The sequence below is a fragment of the Egretta garzetta genome, unplaced genomic scaffold, assembly GCF_000687185.1.
Source record: "Egretta garzetta isolate BGI_Z169 unplaced genomic scaffold, ASM68718v1 scaffold39, whole genome shotgun sequence".
Lineage (NCBI taxonomy): Eukaryota > Metazoa > Chordata > Aves > Pelecaniformes > Ardeidae > Egretta > Egretta garzetta.
In genome coordinates, this window is record NW_009260945.1 from 4,454,252 (window position 1) to 4,461,511 (window position 7,260).

General features: G+C 49.5%; 1 protein-coding gene across 1 annotated transcript in view; it reads right to left on the reverse strand.

Annotated features, from left to right (window-relative positions):
• Nucleotides 1-7,260, reverse strand: part of LOC104133778 (forkhead box protein F1) — a 27,931-nt gene that overhangs the window by 20,342 nt on the left and 329 nt on the right. The gene's annotated exons all lie outside the window — the stretch shown is intronic.

Here is a 7,260-nt window from a genome sequence, read left to right on the forward strand (position 1 = left end):
CAGATTTTTTTTTTTTTCTTCCCCCCCCCCCCACTAGATAATTTCCCAGCGTGGAGGGATCCACCTTGGGTCCCAGCGAGCGGCTTTCTCTGCGAGCAAACGCGCGTGCGGCGTTTGGCATCTCGCTCCTTTTCCACACTTTCCTTTTGTGGGCAAAAGCTCTCGGTGGAGGAGCCTCTCCGGCAGAGCCAGGCAGACCTGGAGGATTTGTACGTTCAGATGTTTTACTCCTGTTACGATTCCTCATTGACAAAGAAAATCGGAGCACCGATTGGAAGGGGATGCGAACAAAATTTGGGGCGAGCGAAACTTTCGCTGGGAAGGGATTCAAGAAAACGAGGGGGAAAAAGGGGAAAATAAGAAAACCCCACCCCAAGTTTTCCCTGCGCAATGGCTGTGCTGTATGAGAGCTGCAGGGGGGATTTCTCCCTGGGTTTGGGGGGCAGAAGAGAGCTCTGAAACCAGCTTTTTCTCCCTTAAAATATCTTTAGGGGGTTAAGCCATCTCCCTGTGGAAAAGGGAGATTCCCAGCGCAGGGCTCAGGGCAGACCGGACCGCAGAGGGGGTTTCTTTGTTCTCTCCTCACACCTGGAATTAGCCTTTATTCCATGATGGTTTGTTTTTTTTTTTTTTTCCTCCCTTTTCTTTCTTTTTTTAGGGGAGGGGAAACATTGTTTTTTCCCAGTGACATTAAGAGATTCTGTAGGAGGGATTGTCAGGGGAAAAAACCAACCCAAAACCAAACCCAGTAAATGGCTTTGGAGAAAATGTCACCAAAATTAAGGCTGTGCTGTCAGAGCCAGGTAGGCCCTGCAGAGGTGCCTGGGGTGGGGGGCAGTGGGGCAAGGAGGCCTAGGGGTCCCCCCCCAAACTCACAGTGCCTCGCTGGTGCCCACCCCAATGCAGGGACAGCCCCTGCTTGGGGACCCGTTCAAGGATGGGCACAGAGGGCTGTCCCCTACCCCGGCACACACACGTGTACACACACACACGCGCGTGTGCACACACACACGTACACCCTCACAGCCCCCCCCCCAGCTCCGCTAGCCCCCACATCCGACCGCGCTGCTCTCTAGAAGCCCTAATGATGCCGCAGACCAGCTATGCGGTGTGAGGCAAAAGCAGATGAAAGTGATGTCACATTAATGTCAGCTCACAACTCGAGCCCACACAGCCTTGATTGCTCTTATTAATCTTGCCAATTTGTCTGTCAGCACTTGGCTAATCCCTAAATAGCCTCCCAACAGGTGCTTTATGCTTCCGCCACATCCCTGCTCCCCGGCACCCCCCGGGAGCCCCGCTCGCCCTCCCCGGTGACACCGGCTTTCTCCTGTCCATCTGGGACCGGCTCTTTTCCCCCCGGGAGGGCTGGAGGGGAGAGAGGCGACTTTGCAGATGTTGTTTAGTCTGTCCAAAGCGGGGTCGGAGCTTTGGGCTTCCCAAAAGGAAGCAATGACCGGGGCGGGGGAGAGGAGATGCTGGAGAAACTGGGGGGTGGCAGAGGGAAAATACCTGGCGGGTAACGGGGGGTGAGAAAATTCTCTGCGCGGGCTTAGCCCCACGTCGCAATCAGAAAACACATTTACGGCCCCCCCCGCCTCAACTATCGCACGTCAGCGAGCCGCGCCGCTTCAATTTGTCGTGGGTTTGGTGGTTTGACTGAGAGGGGAGAGAAGAGTAAAACAAAAGGTCCGAACCGAAGCTGTAGTGGAAAAGCCACATCGTACCCTAAGCAGTTTTATCCTGCAGTTAAGCTGAGGGTTGCTTATTTTCTTTACTACGCTACCAGAAAATCCACTGGCTTATTACAGTGTATATAAAGTACCAGCCGGGTATTGAGCATAAGACTGAAATTACTGCGTTGCAAGGCTTAATCTTCCTAACATCATTATTTAACCCAGTAGTCTTAATCACAAAACACAGATTTTGTGTTTAAGACTATTGACTGCTAAACCAAATTAACTACTCAACCCTATTAACCGCTAAAGCGGAGCCCAGGCTGCTTTCCTCTCTCTGCCTTAAAAAAAAAAAAAAAAAAAAAAAAAGTTAAGTTTTATTTCTGGTAGGCAACTCTGCTGCATTAAATGGCTGGCACGCAGACGACAAGCCCTTTCCTTGTGGTGGGCTCCTCCCGTGGATCACCTGGGAGGTGCTCTGCTCCGCAGGAAGAGCTGCTAAACCCAGCTCCGGTGCGGCAGGCTCCTCGCTTCGATCCAAAGTTGGCTCAGGCTATTTCCAACAGCAGGAAGGAAGAGCTTTCAGGAGCATCTTCAACCATTTCTCCGAGAGCCTGTTCCAAAGTGGTCCGAGTCTCCCAGGGAAATATATCCACTAATTGAGCTCAGGGCTGTTCATCATTAACCCTTGGGTGCTTCGGAGCAGATCCTAAAAGCTCTCTAAAAACACGACCGCAAGCTGTTTCACTCCATCCTGACCTGGATTTATTATCAGGAGACAGATAGATTTTTTTTTTTTTCTTCTTTCTCCCCAAGCCATTTATTTCTTCCAATAAGACCATCCATCACGGTGCGCTGGAACCGACCTACGATCCGAGGATATTCTTAGATACGCAGCATGTCAGGAAACAGCTAGCAGCCCCGCACGATGCAAATATTTGGATGACCGAGAGGTAGGAAGGATTGTCCAAATGTTTACCAAAGGCTGTTGATAGCCTAAGGATTTATAACTGGTGTATAATGTCGGCCCCCACACAGCTCCTCTAGCAGGTGCATCCAGTTTCAACATGACACATGGTGTATGTGTGCTCTGGGAAAGGGGAGGCAGGAGAAAGCCTGTCTCATAGCTCTTGCCTCCCTTTTCCCAGCTCTGTTAAGCTGCTTACTGGTTTGGAGCCCACAGAGCAGCAAGATGGGAGCCCAGGATCCACTCCAACGACCCACACCCCTGATGGCAACTCCAACCATTACTAACATTTAAAATCAAAGCACAAGCATCGAGCATGTTTAGTTGGAATTTCCTAAGTGAAACCAATGCTCTGAATTACTTAGGCCCATCAAAATATTCCCTCTCACACTCCTTCGGTGCTGTGGTGGAGGAAATTCATGACATTGTTCTTGTTATTGTTCTTGGCATTTCACTTCCTAATTTCCACCACGGGGATTTGATCTCTTCTGTCTCACACTAAGCCCTAATTGCCACTACAGGCATATCAGAAGTGCTAACAGATCAGTTTTAACCGTTTCTGGTGTTCAGATAGCCATAGCTTTCCAGCAATGGTGTAGACATCACTGGAAATACCCCATTACTAGATAGCTTCTACTCCTGCCCTTCTAGCCAAAAGAGGAGAGTATCATCTAATATAGACCAGGCTGACTGACCAGAGCTGGAAATATAGTCAAGGAAAGATTTAGTACCTTGCCCAAAGCCACTCAATGATTCGATGGCAGAAAGGTCAACTCTGGTGCCTTGATACCCCCTCCTGTAACCTACTGTCCTGCCTCTACTGCCAGCCCAACCTCCTGCTCAAAGCAGGTCCATCACCAGTGCTAGATGGGGTCATCCATGGCTTTGTTTAGCAGAGCCTTGAAAGCCTCCGATGACAGAGTCCAACAGCCACAAATATTGATAGTCCAGGTAGCAGAGGAGCTGTTGGTGCCCTTGTGTCCACCCAACCAGGCTCTCAAGCTCTGCTATCAAAGCAGCAGCTCTTTGGGCTGTGAGCGTTCCTGCCACCGTGATATTGAGAAACAACATCCTATGAAACGGGAGAAATCGGCTTAGAGTTGAGTCACTCAGGTCTGTAATCACCTTCCACTCCACTATTTTGCAAGCTTTGACTACGCTGGGAACACGAACACATGCATTTAGCGTGCTGCAGACGCCCAGACAGCACGCTTTTCTTCATAACGAACAGCACTTGTAGCTGCTGCAGAAAAGCCTTTAATTCATTACAGCCCCGGACTAGTAGAGTTTACCGACTGCTCGGATGGGGAACACAATGGCCCTATTGTTTCACCAAGGGAAGATTTCTTAGTTGCATGCTGGCGCGTAAACTGTATGTTTTCTATTTGTTACCTGATTCGTTTCAATGAGCTTCCTTAGAGAGGGTTAAGACCATTTGTCGTCCCACGCTGAAGCAACGAAAGCAACTGTCGCAGGCTGTGGCCCAGATTATTAGTATTACCTCTTTTGGTTTGTTTAAAAAACTAAGGAGAGAACTTGGTGTTCTTCTAGGGAGAAGAAATTGCGTAAGAAAATATATGGGAAAAAAGAAGTGCGTGCTCAAATTCCAAAGTCATCTGTTGTGCTGGATGAAGGCTTTTTATATATTAAAAGAATTCAGTCCTGGGTTTGATACCACATTCTCAGTGTGACCTTAGATGTGGAGTCATAACTCAGACTAATCTGGGCTCCTCTCTCATTCAAACGTATTTCTCAACAATTACCCACCAGTGCTGGAAATGCATTTCCTAGGCAAGGATCTTGAGCCATGGGCTGGCTCCAAGCCAGAGGGATGCAAGGAAGAACAAGTTGCATCTGGTGGCATCTGGTGTAAGCGGCTGGTTGGTAGCTCTGAGTTCTCACTGGGGCTGGTGGCATCTGGACCAGGCATCCCAAGGACCAGCACTGCAGGTGTAGAGGGAGTAGAGGCAGAGCATTAACGGTGGCATTGCTTTTACTTTTTCTTAGCTGTGAGCCTTAGGGTTATATTTGCAGTCCAGTGGGGATGTGCTATGGAACTGGAAGAGTCTTCCCTCCATGGAGACTGGCCAGGGGGATTGCACACTGGTGTGGCTGGGTCTCTGCTTTCCCCAGACCCAGGGCTGGCTCAGTGGGTGCAGCGTGGTGGGAATGTGAAGGATTAGGTGAGGGAAACAGCAGGCTGGGCTGGTGGGGACATATACACCATCCTCCCGCCGAGCTGCCTGAAGAAATTCCCCCTGGAGAGAGAATTCAGACTCTGGCTGTGTTATCTTTGGGTTGGGAACTCATGCCCTCTTTCCAGCCAGCTGTTTTGTGGATGGGTTGTGACTTTTCAAATACTGTAGATACAGTAATTTTGAGATTTAAAAAAAAAAAGTTTAAAAGACTGGTTATAAGGCATTCCAGCCCAGAACTGCAATCCTAAAACCTCGGTTTGCCTGTTGTCCGGACCTAGAAGCCCCCACATTGCATGGGGGCAATTGCAGGTTCAAACCTCTCTGGCAGGAGAGAGAACCTGCTGCTGCCCCACTGCAGGTCTGTTCTCTAGACTCTGTGTCAGAGTGGTTTTAGGAGAGAAAGGCCACTTATACCAGCTTTCAGGGCGGGTGTTGAGGGATGGAGGCCACTCTTCTGTTTTAGCATTCGCTGCTCTCTTCCCAGCTGGCCCAAAGCAGCTGCACTTGGAGTTGCTGGCTTTAGGTAGGTGTATGCTCACCTTGGTGGGGAAGATCAATTCATTTCTGAAGTCTTGACCCTCCCCGGACCCTCAACAGGGACTTCAAGCACTTCACACAGGCTCTTCTCACTTGGAAGCACTGCTGCTCTTTGCCCCACCTTTGCTACTGAAGCCCAACCTGGAGAAGGTTGCAAAACCAGTAGGATTTGGCCCAGGGTTAACTAAAGCAGATAAATGAGCTCAGTCCCTGCTACGTTCCAGTGCGTTTGGGCTTGGAGGCTGTGAGCGATGGCTTGTGGTCCAGACCAGCGTGGTGCTTTTAGCTGTATATAATTAGATGTTTTCCTAAAGCAAACCATTACTGACAGATCGAAAGGTTTTTATTCTAAAGGATTTTTCCTGCCTTGTCTGACAGAGAACATGCAGGATTCACTTGAACTCTGCTTCCTTGGAGTAAATCACAGCATGGGGCTGCCTTATCTCAACCAGAGACCCTGTACAGGAATGTTGCACTGTCCAGCCCTCAGGCCACCCACCCCTGATCCCAGGCATCAGTATCTGCTCCAGGTCCGAGCTCTGACTCTTCAGAGACATATTTTTGCAAGGTCAGGAGGTTGGGTGGTAAAATGGGAGTGGGGAATAGCAGAGAGACAGTTGAGGCTGACTCTGCAAAGAGGGGGATGTTTACACTGGCCATTAAGTGCAGACTTGAGCCTGTTCTCCTCTCCAGATTTGCTGCCCATCTGCGTTGTTTGCATGCAAGCCCACATGAGGCACAGACACAGTGCCAGCATCAAAGTCTTCTGGATGATGGTGGCCCATGCATGCTCTGCACCCTTGGTCCTTGGTCATGCAACTTGGGCCAAGGGGACCAAGGCAGGAGCTAGTCCTGGCAGGCATCAGCCCTGGTAGGCATCAGCCCTGGTAGGCATCATCTTATCCCTGGTTCCTTTGTAGGGCTGCGAGGATGCTTCCGGCATGAGCTGCAACTGAGATGCTCTGGTATAACCAAAGGGAACTATAAACAAGCAGAAATGCCATCTGGCATGGGGACACATAGGAGAAGGGGAGACATAGCTCTGTCAGATGGAAGTAGACGGGTGCCCATCTCAGTTGGGTGGAGATAGCTCGGTGCATTGTTTTCATCCACCACAGAACATTTCTTTTCGTGTTGTGCAGTGGTGCTGCACCACCTGCTAGCTCATCAGCAGAAAGGATTACAGAAAACGCCCTTGGGCCATTTTGTACACATCGATGAACCATTTCCCCCTGCGTGGAAATGGTGTCCTTAGGGATCAGGTAAAAAAATTATTTCCTGTGAAGTTTTTCTGTGAAATTTCTGCTTGCATTTGTCTGGAAGGGCCAACTGACTGGCTTCAGCCAAGAAATAGCTGTGAAAGGGGTCACTGAACATGGCCTGACTGCCCACCAGGAACAGGGAAAGACTGTTTCTGTGTGCATCACACCACTTTCCCAGAAGATATTTCAATACGGACAGAGAGAAGGGGAAAAAGAGAATGCACCAAGTAAAATTCTGGGGTTTCTTAAGTTGCTAAACTGAAAATGGGTTATTATTTTTTTGCACAACCATCTGTGTATAAATCCTTCCTGGATGACGGGGAAACCGTCATTTCCTTCTCTTTAAGGGCTGGTCTCAACAAGGGAGATGAAGACGCCAATCTGTTGGCCAGCGAAATAAGCATTCACTGTCCAACAGAGAGGGTTGCATGGCAAATTCTTCCCTAACTACTCATTAAAATAAGCTATCCCAACTCCTACAGAGCCTTCTAAGTGAGTGGCTCATTTTCAGAACCAAATTACTAAGCCTGAAGTCTGGGAAGCCATCCCTGCCTGTCACCCAGCTCAGGCTGCACCTCCCTGCGATTCTGTCCCCTGTCCCACTGAAGAGCCTTGGGGCC